This window comes from Brassica rapa, unplaced genomic scaffold, assembly GCF_000309985.2.
Source record: "Brassica rapa cultivar Chiifu-401-42 unplaced genomic scaffold, CAAS_Brap_v3.01 Scaffold0325, whole genome shotgun sequence".
NCBI classification, from domain to species: domain Eukaryota; kingdom Viridiplantae; phylum Streptophyta; class Magnoliopsida; order Brassicales; family Brassicaceae; genus Brassica; species Brassica rapa.
Genome location: NW_022610268.1, coordinates 31,971 through 56,571, shown reverse-complemented (window position 1 = coordinate 56,571; position 24,601 = coordinate 31,971). Strand labels below are relative to the sequence as shown.

The 24,601-nt window shown below is 45.9% G+C and overlaps 1 non-coding gene across 1 annotated transcript; it reads left to right on the top strand.

Moving 5' to 3' along the window:
• Nucleotides 1-2,420: 2,420 nt before the first annotated feature.
• Nucleotides 2,421-2,576, top strand: LOC117130071. The gene has a single exon (XR_004453538.1). It is a non-coding gene; the product is annotated as a 5.8S ribosomal RNA (ribosomal RNA).
• Nucleotides 2,577-24,601: the final 22,025 nt, after the last annotated feature.

Below are 24,601 nucleotides of genomic sequence, written 5' to 3'. Positions count from 1 at the left end.
CTCGCTTAGTTATTTAGTTTTAGTCTAGACTTAGGTGCATCGAGGTTTGAGGTTAAGCTCCCTCATGCTAAAGTAGTGTTTGTGTGTGTGTTTGTCTAGACTAGGGTGAGTGATTGTTATGCTTTGAGTCTAGATGTGCGTGGAGGTTAGAGGTGGAGCTCCCTCATGCTTGTTGCTTGTTTGTGTGGCATCTAGACTAAAGCATGGGCCATCTCGGGGTTAGATTAGGGAAAGCCTAATTCTCCGAAGGTGTTCGAGACCATGGAGTTAGATTGGGCGATACCCAATTCTCTAGTGGTGGAGTGACCTACTCTCCATGGCTTGTCACGTGAAGTGGGTCGCGCCCATGGACAAGCGCTGCATGACGATGCGGCCCGGGTTAGATTGGGAGAAGCCTAATTCCCGGAGATGATGTTTTCCGACCATGTGACTGTTGTGTTTGTGATCGGGAGTGTTCAGTATGGAGATGTGTTAGGGCTCCGATGTGTTGGGATCCCAGGATGTGTGTTATCCGAATTTTTGTTTGTGTAGATCGAGTCTAGGATCGAGTCTAGCTTTCTTTTTGTGTAGTTAGGCCTCGGTGGTGAGACCATTTGTTTTGTTTAGTAATTGCTTGTTTGCTTGCTTGCTTGCTTGTTTGTTTGTTGCTTCTGCTGTGTTGTTTACTAACCAATTGTTGATTGTGTTTGGGGCATGGGCTGAAGGGGGTTGTTGTTGTTTATTTTTGGAGTTCACTGAGTAATTCCGATTACTCATCCCCTCTTCTACTATGCAGGTAACCCATAGGTAGGAAGCTTAGGGCGCAGCGGAACGGATAGCGGCCGGTGTAGATTGGAAGTGGCATAAGCATAAGCGGACTATCTTTTGGAATGTATAATTACATTCTTTTCATTTTGACACTAGGCCGTGAGCTCAAACTCTGATATTTTGTATTGTAATGTTTTGTAAAACGCTTTCTACCTATTATTAATAAAATGTATGTTTATATTCGTAGTTGTGTGTTAAATGATACTAGACCTTGTCCGGGTCGACACAACTCGATGATTGAGGTACGGGTTGTGAAGCCTTAGGCCATGACATCAAGGTCATAGCAAACTGGAACGGATTGGTCGAGAGTCTTGACTTGTTCTTGATTCTTGGTCGAACAGGTACGGTGAGCTATACTTGTGGCGCTCCCAGGACGTACCGGGTTAGTCCGGCCTGGTACGGTCCGGGGGTGTTACAGTCGGGGGCATTCGTATTTCATAGTCAAAGGTGAAATTCTTGGATTTATGAAAGGGGAACAACTGCGAAAGCATTTGCCAATGATGTTTTCATTAATCAAGAACGAAAGTTGGGGGCTCGAAGACTATCAGATACCGTCCTAGTCTCAACCATAAACGATGCCGACCAGGGATCAGCGGATGTTGCTTTTAGGACTCTGCTGGCACCTTATGAGAAATCAAAGTTTTTGGGTTTCGGGGGGAGTGTGGTTGCAAGGCTGAAACTTAAAGGAATTGACGGAAGGGCACCACCAGGAGTGGAGCCTGCGGCTTAATTTGACTCAACACGGGGAAACTTACCAGGTCCAGACATAGTAAGGATTGACAGACTGAGAGCTCTTTCTTGATTCTATGGGTTGTGGTGCATGGCCGTTCTTAGTTGGTGGAGCGATTTGTCCGGTTAATTCTGTTAACGAACGAGACTTCAGCCTGCTAACTAGCTACGTGGAGGCATCCCTTCACGGCCGGCTTCTTAGAGGGACTATGGCCGTTTAGGACAAGGAAGTTTGAGGCAATAACAGGTCTGTGATTCCCTTAGATATTCTGGGCCGCACGCGCGCTACACTGATGTATTCAACGAGTTCACACCTTGGCCGACAGGCCCGGGTAATCTTTGAAATTTCATCCTGATGGGGATAGATCATTGCAATTGTTGGTCTTCAACGAGGAATTCCTAGTAAGAGCGAGTCATCAGCTCGCGTTGACTACGTCCCTGCCCTTTGTACACAACGCCCATCGCTCCTACCGATTGACTGATCCGGTGAAGTGTTCGGATCGCGGCGACGTGGGTGGTTTGCCGTATGCGACGTCGCGGGAAGTACACTAAACCTTTTCATTTAGAGGAAGGAGAAGTCGTAACAAGGTTTCCATAGGTGAACCTGCAGAAGGATCATTGTCGTACTCTGGAAACAGAACTACCTGAGAACGATGAAACATCACTTTCGGTAGGCCGGTTTCTTACTGTGCCTGCCGATTCAGTGGTTATGCGTTCATCCATGCCCAAGACTTCAATTTTGGTTGGATCGTACGCATAGCTTCCGGATAACACCCAAACCCCATCACAAAAAGTGTCAAGGAAAATGCAACTAAACAGCCTGCTTTCACCAACCCGGAGACGGTGTTTGTTCGGAAGCAGTGCTGCAATGTAAAGTCTAAAATGACTCTCGGCAACGGATATCTCGGCTCTCGCATCGATGAAGAACGTAGCAAAATGTGTTACTTGGTGTGAATTGCAGAATCCCGTGAACCATCGAGTCTTTGAACGCAAGTTGTGCCCCAAGCCTTCTGGCCGAGGGCACGTCTGCCTGGGTGTCACAAATCATCGTCCCCCCATCCTGTCAAGGGTTTGGCCATGATGGAAAAGTTCCTCACAAACTTTCGATAATACCCAGCCAATCCTAGAAAGCTTCGAACCTCGGTAGCGCTGGTAGGGCGTGGCCAGTCCTTAACTACTTTAACCTTTTCAGGATCTACTGCAACTCCCTTCTCTGACACTCGATGACCAAGGAATCCAATCTCCCTTTTCCAGAAACTACATTTACTAAACTTGGCGAACAACTTATGGCTTCTTAATCACTCTAACACCTTTTGGAGGTGCTCTGCATGTTCCTCTTTACTCTTGGAATAAATAAGTATATCATCAATAAAGATGATTACAAATTTATCCAAGTAATCACGAAATAAATCATTCATCAAGCGCATGAAAGCAGCCGACACATTAGTAAGACCAAAAGGCATTACCACAAATTCATAGTGGCCATACCGGGTCCTAAAAGACGTCTTCATGATTTCGGACTCTGATATTGGGATTTGATGATATCCCGATGCCAAATCTATCTTTGAGAACCAGCTTGCCCCATGAAGCTGATCCAACAATTCATCGATCCTTGGCAAGGGATACTTGTCCTTTACTGTAACATTGTTAATCCCTCTATAATCGATGCATAACTGCATGGTACCGTCTTTCTTCTTTACAAATAAGACTGTGCTCCCCATGGTGAAGAACTCGGTCTGATAAATCCTTTTTCTATCAAATCTTCCAACTGCTTCTTTAATTCAGCAAGCTCAGCTGGAGCCATTCGATAAGGTACCTTAGCTATTGGGGCTGCTCCCGGCTCTAATGTAATGGTGAAAGGATCACTTCGTGGTGGGGGCAATCCTTCCAATGGCTGGAATACATCCTGGTATTCTTTTACTACTGCTATCTCTTCCAACTTTGTCCCTTCATTCAATTCTCCTCCAAGGGTAGTTAGAGTTACAAGATAAACCTCGCCCTCGATCAAATCTTTCTCAACTCTTAAGGCAGATACAAGTGACACTCCAGCGCTTGGACATATTCCATAGTATGTCGTTGATGGTTGTCCGCTTTCTTCAAGTGTAATTCTTCCTCGACCACAATCCAACTGTGCGTAGTATCTCGACAGCCAGTCCATGCCCAAAATCACTTCGTGTTGTCCTAAAGGAACAACTAGCAGGTCTGCCAGATATACTGTTGATCCCACATAGATTGGAATCCCAAGTACACAACTATCGGCACAAAGGTTATGGTTCCCAGGGGTTCTAACTGAAACACCTACCTTTACTCTAGTAAAGGTTCCCTTAAAACATGCACATAAACTCCACCAACACACAATGTTCCTAAACAATATTTATTTCACATTTTATATTGCATGCATCAAATTCACACAAACAAGCAATGAGTTAAAACCCTACTTACCTGTGATCAGTCCCTGATGGGGCTGTTGTGGTTCGAGTTTTCCTAACTCTAAAGCATTCACTTGCTTTCCAACTGCCTGGCGCTTCGGGGCTGGTTCAATCGCTAGTCTAGTGGGTGGTGCTGGAAGCGTAACTTGTCTCTTATGGGGACAACTGTTGGCATAATGCCCTTTCTCACCACACGAGAAGCAAGTAATATAATCAGGGGCTTTTCTTCCCTGACTATAAGGACAACTGCTAGAAAAATGTCCTGTACCACCACAAGTGTAACACACATCTGGGCCATTCATAAACCGTCTGTCATTCCTTCTTCCTCGGCCTCTCCCTCGATTAAATTGTCCTTTATTATTCATTCTTCGTACTCCTAGCCCTTCGGTTCTGCGAGATGGCTCTGCATGCTTCATCATGGCTTGCTCCTTTTCCATACCTTCTTCAACATTTACTGCTATCTCTGCCAATTCATAAAGGCTATGAAACATCACTACTTGCAGTCGGCTAGCCAAATCCGCTCGCAATCCTCTTATAAACCTTTGAATTAGTGCACCTTCATTCCTTGCTCCATAAGGAGAATATTTCCTTAGCTTTGTAAATTCTGCCTCATACTCCCTGACTTTCCGGTTGCCTTGAGTTAACTCCAAGAATTGAATCTCCAGCCTGTCTTTTGCTTCAGGTGGGAAGTATTTCCGTTCAAATTCTGTTTTAAAATCTTTCCAGTCGTCTCTCTTCCCATATAGTATTCTTCCACGTTATCCCACCAATCAGAAGCATCTTTGGTCAAGTAGTATACTGCCACATCCTTCTTGAAATTATCAGGGCAGTGGATGGCCCGAAAGTTTTACTCCAAATTCCTAAGCCATGTGTACGCTTCAAAGGGATCTGTTCCTCCAGGATATCTAACGGTTCCAAATTTCTTCATTATTGTGACCATCTTCAGGTAATCAGGAGGGGAGGCTGGACTTCGCTCTGATGATTCACCGGTTCTATGATCAAGTCTATCTGGCAAGCCTTGTACTAATACTATAAGAGGATCAGAACTCCCAGCTGTCCTCTGTTCTTGCCTGCAACGTGGCTCGGGCGTCCTTTCCCGGTGCATGAACTCAGATTCATTTTGCCTTGGATTATGTGTTGTTGCATAATTCCGCCTTGATCCATACATATCAGGTGCTTGATTCCTCTCCCTCAGATCCTCATATCGTTCTTCTTGCTCATAGCCCATATGTAAATCCGTCGGATTTCTCCCGGTCGACTCATGTTCGTGTTCATAGCAATGGTTATTTCCTTGTGCTATCGCAAAATCATCTGTTACCTCAAGGTTTGAATAGACTCTAAGGTTTTCAGAATTACGTTTTCCATATCTTGATGGTGTCATCATTGGCTCCTCACTCCTTATACGTCTTGGAAACATACTGCAGTACAACCCAGGGTAAGTACTAATCTCAACTTATCTAACAAAGGAGCATGTTGGTTTCCTATTCTACCTTTTGCGACACCTTTGACTCGATTAATTATTGAAAACAGGTTCCCAAGTGAGCAAAGTGAACCATGCTCTGATACAACCTTCGTTGTAACACCCCCGATCCGGAATAAATAAAAGTTAATTAGTTTGCCATGCACCAATCAAACAAGAACATGCACGACGAACTAAAGAACTCTAACCAGATCGAAGATACTACTACCACGTGTCCAAACATTTGATCCGAGGTTCCCAGATCAGATCCGAAATCCTAAGATCATATGTCCAAGAACGGGTTTCCTAGCGATTCCAAGTTAAGGCTTTTCAACCCGAGTTTGAAACCGTTAGTTAGTTCGTCCTGGACTAGGACTAGTATCATATGGAATCCAAGCATTTCACAAACCCTTTTTTTTATTCATATATACTTTAAGTTCAACCACATCAAAATTTATACATGCTTGGCCGATGTACAAAACCATATATTTCATATTACAAAACGTACATGTTTGCAAAAGGTAGCAAATCTACACCAACAGCTTTGTGCTCCTCCGATCCCAAATGGAACCTACTACTACGGGTTACCAGCAAAACAAAGAGTCTAATGAGCAACTATTTTTCTCAGTGAGTCGGGTTTCCTAACAATTATTTATCCCCCCATTATGCATCAAACATTAAGCAACAAGGATCAATTATATTAATAAATATGCAATGCAAAAATAAAGCAATCATGTAAACCAGCATCCACTCTTCACAAGTGGTTAGATCATTATCGATCATCGAGGACTGCCTCTCGCCATTGGTTCCTATCTCGATACGAAGTCCATAACACGTCCCTTCTTGCGCCCATTGACTCTAAACACAAAGTCTAAAAAGCCGATGGCCCGGATAACCCACTTGCCGCATCGACATGCAGCTACACGGTCGAGGGTAGCTAGCGCTATCACACGTGTCTTCGTGTCCTGCCCGGAACTAATTTTGATAAGGCCCCGGACAAGGCACGGGCCTCGAGTGGACACCAATGACTCTCACGACACTCCACCCGAGTGTAGGACTCTCACGGATCAAGTCCGTGGATTTACGGGTTTCCCCGTTAAGATATGATCAAAAATGTTATATTATCTGAGCCGAGGCCCAAACAATATAATGCAATGACATAAGTATATGCAACACAACATCAATGTATCACAATCATGTTATACCCCTCGAGCCGAAGCCCGACGATATAACTCAATATCTCTCAAAAACATTAATCATTATCATATCATTATCAGGCGTCTGCGACGTCTCGCGATGCTGAAGATTTGTTATTCTTTCGTATGCCGCGTTTCGGGCTTGAAATGTTCGCGGGCTTTAAGATGTTTCGCGATGTTGCAAGGGTTTAGTCTTAGCCCTGCGTTTGAGAAACGTTCTTGTTTGACTACGGATGTTCGTAGAAAAAATTGTTGTTCCTGTTTGGATGCTAATAATTTGATTTTCGATCGAGGAATTAGGATTGAGGTGTAGCGTAAATTTATCCATGGGAAGAAGCGTTTTCCTTCATAATGTTTTTTGGAGTGTTGGCCTTCCGAGATCTATTTCGTGCATTTTTGAGGATGTTTTGTATAGCTCTAGAAGCTTTCTTACGAATTTTTCCTTAGATGCCGCGTATTATGGGTAAAATATAGCGGGCTTAAAGTGAATTGTGGAATGTATCAAACTTGGTCGATTGTCGAAAAGTTTAGATTTTCCGTTAACCGTTTGGTTGTTAGGACTTAGTTTCGTTACGAAGAATTTATCATATGATTTCCGACTATGAGCTATACGATAATTTATCATATCATATAACTGACTTTACGAATGTCGTAAATCAGTGATATGTATACATATGTCAAAGTAGCATTGTTTCTGCGGGTTTTACGAGAAGCGTTCCCGCTGTAATTTTGCTCTTAGGTGAAAGTTGCTTGGAGTTACTCATGGAGTGTTACCGAAGTTTATTTCAATACGATCTAGTCGCAGAACGTTTTTTGTAGGTTTTTCGAGAGGATTCTCATGACACATTCGTTTCTTGAACGAATTGGTCAACCAGAGGTGAATCTAGCTAACCATCGGGAGAAAAGTGCTCCTTTTAATGTGCACAATGCTACATCTATTCTCGAGTTTTCTTCGTCGCAAATGTTTTCGATGCTTTTCCGTGACTTACTTGGTACAACGGAAACTGAAAGAAATGCTTTGATGACTGAAGATTTCTCGTAGAAAATTTTTTTAAAACGAAACTGGCTTTCTGAAGCCGGAAAAGGCTTCAATACTTTGGCTAATCGTCGAGTTTCAGTTTGATATTGGTACAAGTTTTCTGTACGCATGATTGCGACAAGAAATGATATATAGTTTTTGAGATTATGTTCATGATCGTCTGAATATGTTGCTAGCGTTTAGACGAATATTAAGATTGTCGTTTGCCTATTTTTGACGATTTGCGGAAGATTTTGAAGTTTGGGAGTATACGAGTATAGTATACGTACCTACTCCCCTTTTTTTTTTTTTTTACGAAAGAAAACGGTTGAAACGATACTTTGAAGGGTTGTGTACGTTTCCTCTTCTGATGTTTGGAATGATCGATAATTCGAGACGATTTATAGATGACGCTTGGACTGTGATTTGGTTGTTTCCACGTTGACGACTTGGGATATGTCGGTTCCGAGAAAATTGCCAGAAACGAATTGGTTTTAAGACGACGTTCATGTCTCTAACTTTTTCTCTCTTTAGGAAGCGAGCTTGATATGCGCGGCGATCGTTCCTCGACTTTCGGAGAGTTTAGATCGGTTTGCAAGATCTTAATCCTCTCAAAGATACAGTTTTGTCTTTTCTCAGTTTTGCTTTCTCATTTCCCTTTCCTCTTCTCGTGTATGTTCGCCATTTCCGATATTGGTGTTTATCCTTTGAAACTTGACATTTATCTTCCGAACTTGACTGTTATCTTCTCCTTAGATAAGACGTCGATTTTCGTAAAAAGGTTCAACATAATCGTATAGTTAAGGCGGCTAAGATGTTAAGTTAAGCGTTGCCGTTTTATACGATTAACCTGAATCCATGCGAGAAAACAAGTCTTTGCGGGTTTTTTTTTTTTTATCGTAAAGTTTCAATGGTAACTCCGATAGAAACAAGAGACGTATCGATCGAGATTCGAAAGTGAACGCAGAGATGGAGGTAGGGCGAGCAGGAACAAGCCAAGGAGTTTAAGAAGAGTCCTACTTGTTTTTGTCGTAAAATCTCCACCGAAACTCCGATTGAGACGAAACGAAAAGCGTTTCGATGAGGATTCAAAAGACAACCCAAAGGAGGACCTTTCTGAGGCCTTACAGGTCGCTACGTAGCGACTGACAGTCTGACAGGTCGCTACGTAGCGAGTGGAAGCAAGCCGAGAAGAGTCCTACTTGTTTTCGTCGTAAAATTTCAACGGATACTTCGATTGAGACGAAACGAAAAGCAATTCGACAAGGATTCAAAAGACAACCCAAAGTAGGACCTTTCTGAGGCCTTACAGGTCGCTAAGTAGCGACTGACAGTCTGACAGGTCGCTACGTAGCGAGTGGAAGCAAGCCGAGAAGAGTCCTACTTGTTTTCCACGTAAAATCTCAACGGAAACTCCGATTGAGACGAAACGAAAAGCGTTTCAACGAGGATTCAAAAGAGAACCCAAAGGAGAACCTTTATGAGGCCTTACAGGTCGCTACGTAGCGACTGACAGTCTGACAGGTCGCTACGTAGCGAGTGGAAGCAAGCCAAGAAGAGTCCTACTTGTTTTCGTCATAAAATCTCAACGGAAACTCCGATTGAGACGAAACGAAAAGCGTTTTGATGTGGATTCAAAAGAGAACCCAAAGGAGGACCTTTCTGAGCCCTTACAGGTCGCCATGTAGCGAGTGGTGAGTTGGCTTGAGCTTGGTCACTACGTAGCGACCGAGCGGTGTGCGTGCTTGGTCGCTATGTAGCGACCGAGCAGTGTGTGTGCTCGGTCGCTACGTAGCAACCGAGCAGTGTGCGTGCTCGGTCGCTACGTAGCGACCGAGCAGCGTGTGCGTGTACGTAGCGACCGAGCAGTGTGTACGCTCGGTCGCTACGTAGCGACTGTTGGGGTCAAAAACGGTTACGACAAATTTAACATTCAAAACGTCCGAGGAGGAAAATAAGAATTTCTCCGAAGAGTATTTTTCGAAATAGAATCTTTCTTACGAAAAAGCTTTACGGAAGAAAGAATCGAGATGTCCGAGGAAAAGCTCGAAACAGGTCGCTACGTAGCGACCGAGCGTTCGTCCCGCTCGGTCGCTACGTAGCGACCAAGCTCAGCCAAGCTCGGTCGCTACGTAGCGACCGAGCGATCGTCCCGCTCGGTCGCTACGTAGCGACTGAGCTCGAGCCAAAGCTCGGTCGCTACGTAGCGACCGAGCGATCGTCCCGCTCGGTCGCTACATAGCGACCGAGCTCGAGCCAAAGCTCGGTCGCTACGTAGCGACCGAGCTCAAGCCAAAGCTCGGTCGCTACGTAGCGACCGAGCACTCGTCTAACTCGGTCGCTACGTAGCGACCGGGCTTGAGCCAAAGTTTGGTCGCTGTGTAGCGATTGAACCTTTCTGAACATCGATACGACACCAGTCCATGCATTCTCGTCAAACCTTCGAATGCTATCTCCCGAAGACCGTAGCAAGCTCAGTCCATGTTTCCCGCTATTCTAATTCATCGATCAAACTTCGCGGATTAGAAACCGCGGAAAACTCTTAGTAAACGTGTAGAGTCGGAAGACGGCCCAAAGGGACCTAAAACACGATTCGAAGCCCATCCTACGATTTTCCTAACCAAAAGCCCGTAAACCACAGCATGGTTTACGCTTGGCCCACAAGGAAGGATAAATGTCAAGTTTCCGCGGATAAATACGGAAGTTTTGAAGATAATTGTGAAGATCGGGAAAAATGGAATATCTCCATTTTTATGCTATGACGGCTTAAGGGCAGAAGAGTAAAAGGAGTCCTAGGCGAGGAGCAGAGGAGAGAACTTTTTCAGAGCAAACTTAGCACTTAGAGCAATTTAGGCAATTTTCCGTTTTTGTTATTTCGAGCTGCGACTCAATTAGGTTTAGCCGTCTTAGGGTTGCTAGAACTAGGAATCTCGCCGACAGCTCTCGAGCCCAGGCTTATACCTTGTTGTAACGCTCATACGCAGATTCGGAATAAGATCTACTTTGCTCTCTTTTCGATTTCTTATTTTTATCGTTGTTATTCTCGTGTTCTGATTGCTTGACGTGTGGTAATTAACAGATATCCGGGTCCTCTGGGAAATTAGGGTTTTCCTAGTTTCCTAATTTAAACGGAAATCGACAGTGTGAATTTCGGTTCCCACAGTTTGGCGCTAGAAGGAGGGGGACTTACGGATCAATCTAACCCGCAAAAGCCACTCAACGATCAGGAACGATATGCGAGATTCGACGTGCGCGAACGTCATCTCATTCAAGGGGGGAGAAACGATCGATCGAGCCAAACCTCGAAACGATCTCCTTGTTATCGAGTTGACGATTCGAGATATCGACGTCGCTAGAGTACTAATCGATACCGGAAGCTCGGCCGATATCATCTTCAAAGACACTCTTGAAAAGATGGGGATCAGTCAATCCGAGATCGTGAAATACCCAAGCCCACTGCTAGGACTTTCAGGGGAAACGACCATGGCCTATGGATCGATTAGACTCGCTGTCAAAGCCGGAACCGTGACGAACATCACAGAGTTTCTAGTCGTTGACCGCCCCGCATCTTACAACGTTATCATGGGGACGCCATGGCTGAACACCATGCGCGCAATCCCATCAACCTACCATCTTTGTCTCAAGTTCCCGACCCCTAACGGAGTCGAGGTAATCTGGGGAAATCCAAGAGTTTCGCAGGTTTGTTTCGCCGCGGAACTAAAACGAAAGAGACCGATCCTCGAAATTACTCCTAAGAAAGCGGAGAAAAAGACCTCCAGCAAAGATACGCGAAGTCAGGATTCAGCGGAATTCTTCTGGCAATCTCGTATCATCGCAGCTCTAGATGAAAAACGCGTACCTCAAACTGGTCCAGGGTCTAGCTCAAGACTTCGACTGCTTCGCCCTTACCCGGATCCCCCGTTCCGAGAATGTCCAGGCGGACGCCCTCGCGGCCTTAGCATCAAGTTCCGATCCAGGACTCAAAAGGGTAATTCTGGTCGAATTCATCGAACATCCGAGTATCGGACCACCAGTTGTTGCCAATCTCATAGAGGGTCAAGACGACGAGGAAGAAGAAATTACGGTACCACCACCATCAGAGCAATCTGATTACGGCTGTGATACCCCATGGCTTCAGGCGATTCGAGACTACATTATCGACGGGCAACTGCCCGACGAAAAATGGGCAGCTCGCAAGATCCAAACACAGGCCGCACGCTACGTGACAGTGGACGGTGAAATCTACAAATGGAGATTCTCCGGACCACTCCTGACGTGCCTGGAAGGAGAAAAGGCGAGGAAAGTAATGGAGGAAATACATTCCGGCTCATGCGGCAACCATTCCGGCGGAAGATCACTAGCCGTGAAAATCAAACGCCACGAATACTATTGGCCAACAATGATCGGAGATTGTGAGAAATTCGCACGAAAATGCGAAAAATGCCAACGGCATGCGCCAACTATCCGACAACCGGCCGAAGTTCTTTCCTCCATCACATCGCCTTATCCCTTTATGCGCTGGGCCATGGATATTGTCGGACCTCTGCATAATTCAAAGCAAAAGCGCTTCCTTCTAGTCCTTACCGATTTTTTTTCAAAATGGGTAGAGGCGGACTCGTACGCAAGTATAAAAGACGTCCAAGTCGAGAATTTCGTATGGAGAAACATCATCTGTAGGCATGGAGTTCATTACGAAATCGTAACCGATAACGGGTCTCAATTCATTTCCACCCGATTCGAGGCATTCTGCAAAAAATGGAAGATACGACTCAACAAGTCAACTCCCAGATATCCGCAGTGCAACGGACAGGCTGAAACAATCAACAAGACCATTCTCGACGGACTGAAGAAACGCTTGGAGGCCAAAAAAGATAGATGGGCCGACGAACTCGAGGGAGTCCTCTGGTCTCACCGTACCACCCCAAGGCGAGCAACGGGAGAAACTCCCTTCGCCCTGGTATACGGCACGGAGTGCATGATTCCCGCAGAAGTAGAATTTCCCGGTGTTCGAAGAAGGTTCTTACCTGAACGAGAGGAACTCAACAATGCTATGCTCTTGGACGACCTCGACCTCATTAACGAACGCCGGGATCCAGCGCTCATCCGAATTCAAAACTACCAGCACGCCGCTGCGAGATACTATAATTCCAACGTACGGAATCGTAGGTTCAATCAGGGAGATCTGGTCCTTCGCAAAGTCTTCCAAAACACCGCTGAACGAAACGCGGGAAAACTCGGAGAAAACTGCGAAGGTCCCTATAAAATCGAAGAAGTCGTCCGACCAGGTTCTTACGAAATAGCCTACATGCAGGGCATAAAAATCCCTAGAACCTGGAATGCGATGCATCTCCAAAAATACTATCACTAAACAAACCAACTCGCAATCACTGAACTTTGAGACGACTTGATCTCCGCAAGGAGTACGTAGGCAGTTTGCCGAAAGGCAAATTCAGCTGTCCCCCCTCATTAAAAAATGGGGGGGGGGGAGTGGGTACGTATACTCGTATACTCCCAAAAAATCGAAAAATTTCTTACCACACTTTTGGTGTTTTCGACTTATCAAAACATCCTCACCCGCGAAATCGCAACGAGGTCTTCGGAAATCAGTCGGCCGCTTGGGAGAATCAACCTTTAGCATCGCGAGACGTCGCAAAAAATGCCTCAAAGTTGGTTTCTTCCGAGCAAACGAAATCTCCGCAAAAAGACACATACATGCACACATTAACATTTATTTTGCGCAAAATAATCAAAACAACGGCACACGCCACCAAGTCCGATGCTGATCACATCGAACTCACAAACGTCCTAAACAGACATAGACATCTCACGGAGATGACTCTCTTACATCCGACACAAGGATAATAGCGCTATAAAAGAAATCCGAAATTTTGGTCTAGCACTTCCGGTCTCCGGAGAGATGCTCGATTCGTATCAAACAAGTCATATAAGCCGAGAACTTTTCGCGGACTTTACATCGATACGAATCAGGAAGAAATCGCGACAGGAAAAACGATAGCCGGTTAGTCACCGCACAATCCTTAAACCGAAAGTAAACCTAGGTCTTGCCCTAAACCCAACGCACTGGTCTCTAATATCTCAAAGGCATGATATCGAAAGATAGGAGATTCTTAAACCATGCCTCTATGTTTACGTTTGATACCTTCAGCACCCCCGTAGAGTTCACATCTCGCGGAAGAACTCTCGAAACAGGTCTCGAATAAAACATTTCGCAATCGAAGAAGGATATGAGACGACAACTCATCATCTTCCTCCCCACTATTCACAAATTCATAAAAAGCGTTATCCGATTATCATACCATAAAAAGAAAGCCGCGGAGCGGCAGGGATTCAAAGCTGTTCAAGGCCGAAACATAAAAACATAAAAAAAATCTCTCGCAAGAGATCTAACCAAAGTCACCCTCAGAACTTACGCCCCCTCTTCACCCGCTGCCTCGTCCGAGCCTGGAGCCGCGTCACTTCCGTTCTCTCCGACCATCGGGTCTTTCCCCTCTGGGTCTTCTGAACACGTCGGAAGGAAGCACGCGGATTTCAGGTCGGCCAGGATAAGATCGAAATCTCCATCCTCGGCCGCCATATCTCCCTTGCAGCCGGACAACCGGGCCTCTTCGGCCTCCAAGGTCGGGGGAGTCTCACTTTGGAACGACCGAACTACGGCCATCCCGCCCTCAATCGTCGCCAAAGCGAAATCCCTGCTCCGGATACACTCGAGGGAACCCAGGGAAGCAGAAATCTTCGCCAAGCGAGCTTGAAACTCCGCGCGAAGGGCATCCGTAGCCTCTTGAATCCCGCGGTGCGCTAGTCCAGCATCACTCTCGATCTGACGCTGGAGTCGACGCATCTCCGGGGATTTGGCCTTCCTGGCCTTCTTTTCCTTAAGCAAGGAACTCGCCGTCTTCCCAAGGTCCCTCTCAAGCTCTCCTATCGCAACCTCGAGCTTCGACACTTTCGCAGAGTGAGAGTCCTCGACAGCCGTCAACATAGCCTCGGATTCGGACCATCTGCCCTGAAGCTCCACCAACTCCCCGGAAAGGCGACTGGTCTCAGAACCACATTCGCTGATCATCCCATCGATCAACGATATGAACTGCGAACGGTAAAAACTGGTTAGACTAAGTCCCTGAAAAGAATGCACGAAAGACGATTGAGAATTCAAACAAGAAACAAACCTTTCCGCGAAGTCCCGACGCTAGGCTCGACCCACCTCGCTGCGAAGTCTCCCCGTCACCGCTCTTGGCAAGTTTCCTCCTCCGACTCTTAGGCTGAGTAGCCAGGACAGCGCTAGGAGCACGCAATGCCAGAACGATTTCTTTTCTGGCTGGAGGCGGAGGCATAGAGTCAGCGGCTTTCTCTTTGTCCTCGACGAGGATCGGAGTCGTGGAAGATCCCGCAGGTAGGACTTCCTGGAGAGGAGCCGCGACGTCGGTCCCATGACACGGGGCAACGACCTGCGCGGAAGAAGACGGAAACTCGGAGCCAGTTTGAGCTAGTTCTCTCTCGGCTTGACGACGAACTAGTTTCTCTCGGAAAGAAAGATGACCGGCAACACAAGCCGGCACTTCCGCCGGAGAAGTTGGAATCGGAGCCGGAGAAGTGGCCTCACCCATCTCGACGTCGGAATCATTCTTATCACCTTGGGAGGAAGACATGTTGAGAGAAAAGTTATGAAACTAGAGAGGTTTTTGAAGGAATGAAGGAGGGAAGGTGTGAAGAAAATGAATGACAAGAGCTCACTACTTATAGAAGTATGGGTTCGGAATGTCGTCTCGACAACTTTTTTCCGCGGAATTTTAAATGTAAATTTCGTCCAATACACTTAACCTTGTCAAAGTCATCTATCCGCCCGCTAGAGTCAAAACTCTAACGGGCAGGGGGGCTAACTGTTGGGGTCAAAAACGGTTACGACAAATTTAACATTCAAAACGTCCGAGGAGGAAAATAAGAATTTCTTCGAAGAGTATTTTTCGAAATAGACTCTTTCTTATGAAAAAGCTTTACGGAAGAAAGAATCGAGATGTCCGACGAAAAGCTCGAAATAGGTCGCTACGTAGCGACCGAGCGATCGTCCCGCTCGGTCGCTACGTAGCGACCAAGCTCAGCCAAGCTCGGTCGCTACGTAACGACCGAGCGATCGTCCCGCTCGGTCGCTACGCAGCGACCGAGCTCGAGCCAAAGCTCGGTCGCTACGTAGCGACCGAGCGATCATCCCGCTCGGTCGCTACGTAGCGACCGAGCGATCGTCCCGCTCGGTCGCTACGTAGCGACCGAGCACTCGACTCACTCGGTCGCTACGTAGCGACCGGGCTCGAGACAACGTTCGGTCGCTGTGTAGCGATTGAACCTTTCCGAACATCGATACGACACCAGTCCATGCATTCTCATCAAACCTTCGAATGCTATCTCCCGAAGACCGTAGCAAGCTCAGTCCATGTGTTCCCGCTATTCTAATTCATCTATCAAACTTCGCGGATTAGAAACCGCGGAAAACTCGTAGTAAACGTGTCGAGTCGGAAGACGGCCCAAAGGGACCTAAAACACGATTCGAAGCCCATCCTACGATCTTCCTAACCAAAAGCCCGTAAACCACAGCATGGTTTACGCTTGGCCCACAAGGAAGAATAAATGTCAAGTTTCCGCGGATAAATACGGAAGTTTTGAAGATAATTGTGAAGATCGGGAAAAATGGAATATCTCCATTTTTATGCTAGGACGGCTTAAGGGCAGAAGAGTAAAAGCGTAAACCGACCTAGGAGCAATTTAGCACTTAGAGCAATTTAGGCAATTTTCCGCTTTTGTTATTTCGAGCTGCGACTCAATTAGGTTTAGCCGTCTTAGGGTTGCTAGAACTAGGAATCTCGCCGACAGCTCTCGAGCCCAGGCTTATACCTTGTTGTAACGCTCATACGCAGATTCGGAATAAGATCTACTTTGCTCTCTTTTCGATTTCTTATTTTTATCGTTGTTATTCTCGTGTTCTGATTGCTTGACGTGTGGTAATTAACAGATATCCGGGTCCTCTGGGAAATTAGGGTTTTCCTAGTTTCCTAATTTAAACGGAAATCGATAGTGTGAATTTCGGTTCCCACAGCGACCGAGCCGTGTGTGTGCTCGGTCGCTACGTAGCGACCGAGCAGCGTGTGCGTGCTCAATCGCTACGTAGCGACCGAGCAGTGTGTATGCTCGGTCGCTACGTGTGCGTGCTTGGTCGCTACGTAGCGACCGAGCAGTGTGCGTGCCCGGTCGCTACGTAGCGACCGAGCAGTGTGCGTGCCCGGTCGCTACGTAGCGACCGAGCAGTGTACGTGCTCGGTCGCTACATAGCGACCGAGCAGTGTGCGTGCTCGATCCCTATGTAGCGACCGAGCAGTGTGTATGCTCGGTCGCTACGTAGCGACCGAGCTGTGTAATCGTTTTGTTGTGTTTCCTTTTTCCGCGATTAACCTCGGGGTTTTTCAGCGGTTTTTGGGAGAACAAGTTTTATCCTTCCGAAATATTTTCGGAAAAAGTGTTTTGGTAAAACCCTTACGCATCGAGATTTATTTTGTCCGGTAATGAGCCAAACTTACGGGGTTTGATAAGATTTATCGTTTCCCTTTATGTTTAGAAAGAGAAATCGCGGGCATGTTTTAGTGCTCTTCCTGTGGCGGAAGGTCGCGACTAAGTTTTCGATTTTATTGAACAATGCGGTGTTTGCGTAAGCTTTAACCATAGGAGCAGTCAGTGCTGTGAGTTTGTCTTTCATATATCCAAACATTGTTCCGATCAAGCGTTTTGTGGCCATGAGTAAGAGTAATCCGTAACCCCCCCTCCTTCTAGCGCCAAACTCTGGGAACCGAAATTCGCATTGTCGATTTCCGTTTAAATAAGGAAACTAGGAAAACCCTAATTTCCCAGAGGTCCCGGATCTCTGCGAGAGCCAACGACAAGTGACCGAATATATGCGGAAATCATGAAAAGATAACAAACGAGTTTAGAGAAAACAGTAGATCTTATTTCGAGTCCGCGTAAGAGCGTTGCGATCATTACAAGAGATCATGAAAGCTTTGGCCGCAAAGGCTGTCAGCGAGTTACTTAGTTCTAGCGGCCTAAAAGCTCAAACCTAGTTGAGTCGCAGCTCGATAACAAAAGACGAAAAAGATACATAAAAGGTTTTTGATTGGTTTCGGACTGAACCTTGTTAAAGGCTGCCTACGTACCCCTTTCGAGGATCAAGCCGAACGTAGTTCAATTGATAGAGCTGGACAAGAGATCGAACTGCCTGGGCGAGTTTGTCTAGTAATTGAGTGCCAGTCATAGAAACCGAACTTGTCGAGAATAAAGCCTAAAGTTTCTAAGTGCAGAGAATTCCGAATCTAAAAAGTTCTCCCCATGCCTCTCGCCTTGGACTTCCTATATATTAGCTCCAAGGTCGGTTTACGCTTTTACTCTTCTGCCCTTAAGCCGTCATAGCATAAAATGGAGATATTCCATTTTTTCCGATCTTCGTATTTATCCTCAAAATTTCGTATTTATCCGCGGAAACTTGACATTTATCCTTCCTTGCGCGCCAAGCGTAAACCGTCATACGGTTTATGGGCTTTTGGTTAAGAAATCGTAAGTTTGGCCTCGAGTCTTGTCTTAGGTCCCTTTGGGCCGTCTTCCGACTCGAAACGTTTATTACGACTTCTTTCGATAAAGAACGAACTTTCCGCGGTTTTTACTGCAAAGTTTGATTGATGTCTTAGAATGGTCGGAAGACATGAACTGAGTTTGCTATGGTCTTCGAGAGATAGCATCGTAGGATAGACGAGAATGCATGAATTGGTGTCGTATCGACGTTTCGGAAGAGTTCGGTCGCTACGTAATGACCGAACAGAACGCACGCTCGGTCGCTACGTAGCGACCGAGCTTGGCTGAGCTCGGTCGCTACATAGCGACCGAGCGGGACGGACGCTCGGTCGCTACGTAGCGACCGAGCTGTGTGCATGCTTGGTCGCCGCGTATCGATCGAGCTTGGCTTGTTCGTGGTCCGATTGCCAACCTCGAGCTTGTCCGCGGCCGAATTGGATACATGTCTGTTTCCTTCGGACAATCGGTATTTATTGGTTCGATTGAGATTTGAACAAGATTTTACCGCAAGGCTCGTTGTAAAGATATCTTTACGAAGATTACTTTTTCGTAAAAACGTTCATGCTGATTTTTACGGACTTTCAGGCATTGATTCCGTTGTGACCGATTTTGACCCCAACAATGACTTTGGAGCATTTTAGAGCTTAAAGGACATTTCACCCGAGCTGACCATGTAGAGGTCGACGAGAGGAAGAACAATCAATCGATGTGCATCCAGTGCTGTCGATCGACACCAAGAGATGCCTCAACAGATGAAGATTAATATCGATCGAGACATTGGACACGCGACATTTTGGATCCAGCGGACTTAAAGCCCAAGGTCAAGCTAAATTACGATAATGCCCTGACGAGTTTTTAACCTAGTAGATTATATACTGCCTAAGTGTTTTGACGGCAGGAGAGCTTTTTGTTACAGTTTTACTTTGAGTGTTTTTTGTTACAGTTTTACTTTGAGAGAGAAGAGAGAGTTTTGGAGAGAAGATCACTTGTGATTGGAACTCCTTGTTTTCATTTTTTTTCATCTATACTATGAATTTTCATTTCTTCATTGTCATGAATTGCTTTGCTATGTCTGAGTAGTTCATTTATTAGATCCATGATTCAGATAGGTTTGTGGGATTAGCCCCAAACTATAGATCTGCCTTGTTGTGATATTCATGATAGATTTGTATTCATTGCTTGTTTTAGCCTTAACTAGAACTTGATCATAGGATTGCATATTCAAGCACCCTTGTTATCCCATCCTGACATCTATCTATCATATTAGGACTGCTAGAGAGGGCTATCCAATTTAGTATCTTAATAGGGCATATCATACTCGCGCATAGGCCTGGCTAGAACCCATCGATCGATGTTCTCAACTGACTGATCGATCGACGTAGGCAAAGGTGTATCGGTCGACGTCCCAATAGGACCATCGATCGATACTCTTTCGTTGTCAACATACTAACCGTTGAGACACGAGATCTAGCTTGTAAACCAGTGAAACATGCGACAGCTGATCACTGAGTTAAGCGGTTGAGTTCTAACATATCATGCATGCAACAAATAGGCATCTATAGATATTATAATCTCCAACACTTGAATAGTGGCCCTGCATCTAATATCATTTCCAACCAAGTTACATTTACTATTTACTTCGCTTGTTACTATTGCTATTTCATTTAAACATTTACAACTCTTAGAATTAATAAACACTATATTTAATTGTTCCCTAGCTCCTTGTGGATTTGATCCCTAAGTACTACATCTGAACCTCTTTTGATGAGAGTAACACTCCTTAGGGTAATTTGAGTGGTACCAAAACACGTTTTCCGAAAATATTTCGGAAGGATAAAACTTGTTCTCCCAAAAACCGCTGAAAAACCCCTAGGTTAATCGCGGAAAAAGGAAACACAACAAAACGATTACACAGCTCGGTCGCTACGTAGCGACCGAGCATACACACTGCTCGGTCGCTACGTAGAGATCGAGCACGCACACTGCTCGGTCGCTACGTAGCGACCGGGCACGTACACTGCCCGGTCGCTACGTAGCGACCGGGCACGCACACTGCTCGGTCGCTACGTAGCGACCGGGCACGCACACTGCTCGGTCGCTACGTAGCGACCGAGCATACACACTGCTCGGTCGCTACGTAGCGATTGAGCACGCACACGCTGCTCGGTCGCTACGTAGCGACCGAGCACACACACGGCTCGGTCGCTGTGGGAACCGAAATTCACACTGTCGATTTCCGTTTAAATTAGGAAACTAGGAAAACCCTAATTTCCCAGAGGACCCGGATATCTGTTAATTACCACACGTCAAGCAATCAGAACACGAGAATAACAACGATAAAAATAAGAAATCGAAAAGAGAGCAAAGTAGATCTTATTCCGAATCTGCGTATGAGCGTTACAACAAGGTATAAGCCTGGGCTCGAGAGCTGTCGGCGAGATTCCTAGTTCTAGCAACCCTAAGACGGCTAAACCTAATTGAGTCGCAGCTCGAAATAACAAAAACGGAAAATTGCCTAAATTGCTCTAAGTGCTAAGTTTGCTCTGAAAAAGTTCTCTCCTATGCTCCTCGCCTAGGACTCCTTATATACTAGCTCCTAGGTCGGTTTACGCTTTTACTCTTCTGCCCTTAAGCCGTCCTAGCATAAAAATGGAGATATTCCATTTTTCCCGATCTTCACAATTATCTTCAAAACTTCCGTATTTATCCGCGGAAACTTGACATTTATCCTTCCTTGTGGGCCAAGCATAAACCATGCTGTGGTTTACGGGCTTTTGGTTAGGAAAATCGTATGATGGGCTTCGAATCGTGTTTTAGGTCCCTTTGGGCCGTCTTCCGACTCGACACGTTTACTACGAGTTTTCCGCGGTTTCTAATCCGCGAAGTTTGATCGATGAATTAGAATAGCGGGAAACATGGACTGAGCTTGCTACGGTCTTCGGGAGATAGCATTCGAAGGTTTGATGAGAATGCATGGACTGGTGTCGTATCGACGTTCGGAAAGGTTCAATCGCTACACAGCGACCGAACGTTGGCTCGATCCCGGTCGCTACGTAGCGACCGAGTGAGTCGAGTGCTCAGTCGCTACGTAGCGACCGAGCTCGAGCCAAAGCTCGGTCGCTACGTAGCGACCGAGCGATCGTCCCGCTCGGTCGCTACGTAGCGACCGGGCTCGAGCCAACGTTCGGTCGCTACGTAGCGACCGGGCTCAACCTTGTGGATTTGATCCCTAAGTACTACATCTGAACCTCTTTTGATGAGAGTAACACTCCTTAAGGTAATTTGAGTGGTACCAAATTTGGCGCCGTTGCCGGGGAGCTTTGATCGCCATTAGATTTAGTTTTATTGATTCTTATTCTTTTCTCTACCCCCTTTCTAACATAATCTTTTTCTTGTCTTTTCAGGTGCATGCCCAGCGGTACCAGAAGCAACAAGGAGAAAGACTTGCTGTTCTCAGACGATCCTGCTCACTTGGAACGCACCATCCGTAGAGGTGAACGTTCCACATCGCTAGTCGCAACAACTTCATCGTCGATCGATACTCACAACCAACCGTCGACCGACACCAGACCTTCATCGTCGTTCGATCCTAATCGTTCGACAACAATCGATACTACACCGCGTACGTCGATCGATATCGTGTCGTCAAAAATGGTAAACATTATTATTCTAACACAGGACGAGAACGGAAACCTGTATGACCAGAACGGTCATCTGCGTAATGTAACCGGTCAGAAAATAGACGCTCAGGGGACTGTAATCCCTGATGCTGATGCAACAGAAGCTGCTCAACCTGTAGACGAGGACGCTCGATCGAAACCACTGGCCGACTACAATCGCCCAGATGAGAACTATTCCAACAGATCAGCTATTCGACTTCAGGAGATCCAAAAGCAGAATTTTGAGCTGAAGCCTCAATACTACACTCTCGTGTCGCAGATACCCTACTCTGGGTTACCGCACGAGCATCCTATGGACCATCTAGAACGGTTCGAGGATTTAATCGCTGCTATTCGGATGGAAGGAGTCCCCGAAGATTACCTGCTGTGCAAGCTCTTCAGATACACGCTGAATGGATAAGCAATGTGAACTACATCGGAGGTACCGGATTCCAGAAATTTGGAAACCAGGGCGGAAACAGAACTTCTTTGGAAATGGTCAAAGAAGTAACCAGAGTTCACAATTTCAAAAACCCTTCAACAACAACAAAAGCTACTCAAACTCTTACTACCAGAATCCACCACCCCAGACTCAGGAAAGCAAAATCGAAGAAATGCTTGATCGAGTACTGTTAGGACAACAACAAATCACCTTGGATTTCAACGGTAAAATAGACTCCGCCTACAACAATCTGAACACCAAAATCGAGACCTTAGGGACTCAGGTGAGAAAACTTGAAGCGCAAGTAATTCAGACTGGGAAGACTATAAAGAGGCAAGAAGCTTTCGCTAGAGAGGCAGGAGCTGATAAAGGAAAACACCACGTAAATGCCATCATAGATGATGATTTCTGGCAAGTGGTGAGACATGAAAAGCTTGAGGAAGGAGACTTCAAAATCGAAAGCTCTATGAGTCCCGACGAATCCCAATGTTGTCGACCGACGTCGATGAACTCGCATCGATCGAAAGACTATGACGAAGATATATGGACGGATTACTTTAGTCATCGATCGAGGTCGTCCGTTAAATCGACTGAATGCAATACGGTTCGAATTCTAACTCATGAGGAATTCGCAGCTAAGCATCCTCACCCCCCCCCTCCCCTTTCTATGATAAAATCGATCGATTGGTTGAGCCAAGCATCGATCGACAGAGTGAGTCCGACGTCGATCTTCACAACACACCTCCCATCGATCGACAGGCACCTCTGACATACCGAGTGCGGTTACCCTCAATCGATAATGACTATATCAACGCACTCAGACCACCACCTAAACCGTTAGCTAACCCACCCGAACCAAAACCCAACCCTTTAAATAGTTCACCAGAACCAGTTCAAAAGTTACTGTAGACATCCGTTTAGACCACGAAACCCCAAACTTTGTAGCATGCAAAAGACATGGTTAGAAGTAAAAGGAAATCATGGAAATGTACCAGAAAATAGCTTTAACCATTCTTATGAAACATGCAAAAAATCAGATTCAAATTCGAAGTATTTGTTTTTTTACATTAAAAATACTCCGGGAACACAACCAATGTCTACTGGTGACATACTGAAAAAAAGTGTTTTGTCTATATAAGGGGTAGGCACTCTTCTCAGCCTACCCTCAGTACCCGAAGGGGTATGTAGTGTTGGACTGCTCAGTCCAACACTATCGATGGCTGGGTTGAGGTCGATGGCCGGATTGTCTCCGGTGAATTTTCTGGTAACTTTTCCGGCGAATTTTCTAGCAGACCGTTTTGCCCCTAACTTCAAATTTTCGCGCTTGTGTTGTCTTGGCCTGGTTTCATCCGTCTTCCAGTTGCTCTTTTGATTACACAACAAGAGTGGTTAGAAAGATTGATGTTAGCGGGGCAAATGGACATTTGGCGTATGAGTGGTGATTGGATAGCTAGTGTTTGTAGGCTATGTGCTCGCGCACCCAACTACAGACCAACTATCCTCCTCAGTTTCTTCACTAGCATAGTTTTATGCTTGTTGAATTGATCCGGGGCTGTGTTGCGTACCTATCTGGAAGGAATTGTTAAGATTTGCTTAAAATGTTGTTTGCGGCATCTCCTTCAGTGGGGAAGTCATGAACACATAAGCCGGCACTAGTGTTCCTTGCGTCTTTGCATAATTTATGCATTGTTCGCAAAGGTGAATAAGGTGTTTGCTGAGATCTCGGTTGCGGAACTATTATGGCGGTGTCTCGAAGAAATTCTGTCCCGCTAAGCATGTTTGTCTCCGGAAAAAAGATGACAGTCAAGTCTGCGTCTGTTCCCACTTTCCATGTGTTTGCGGAAATATGACGTGGTCTTGCCCTGATTTATGAATGCTACCTGGTTGATCCTGCCAGTAGTCATATTCTTGTCTCAAAGATTAAGCCATGCATGTGTAAGTATGAACAAATTCAGACTATGAAACTGCGAATGGCTCATTAAATCAGTTATAGTTTGTTTGATGGTAACTACTACTCGGATAACCGTAGTAATTCTAGAGCTAATATGTGCAACAAACCCGACTTCTGGAAGGGATGCATTTATTAGATAAAAGGTCGACGCGGGCTCTGCCCGTTGCTCTGATGATTCATGATAACTCGACAGATCGCATGGCCTTAGTGCTGGCGACGCATCATTCAAATTTCTGCCCTATCAACTTTCGATGGTAGGATAGTGGCCTACCATGGTGGTAACGG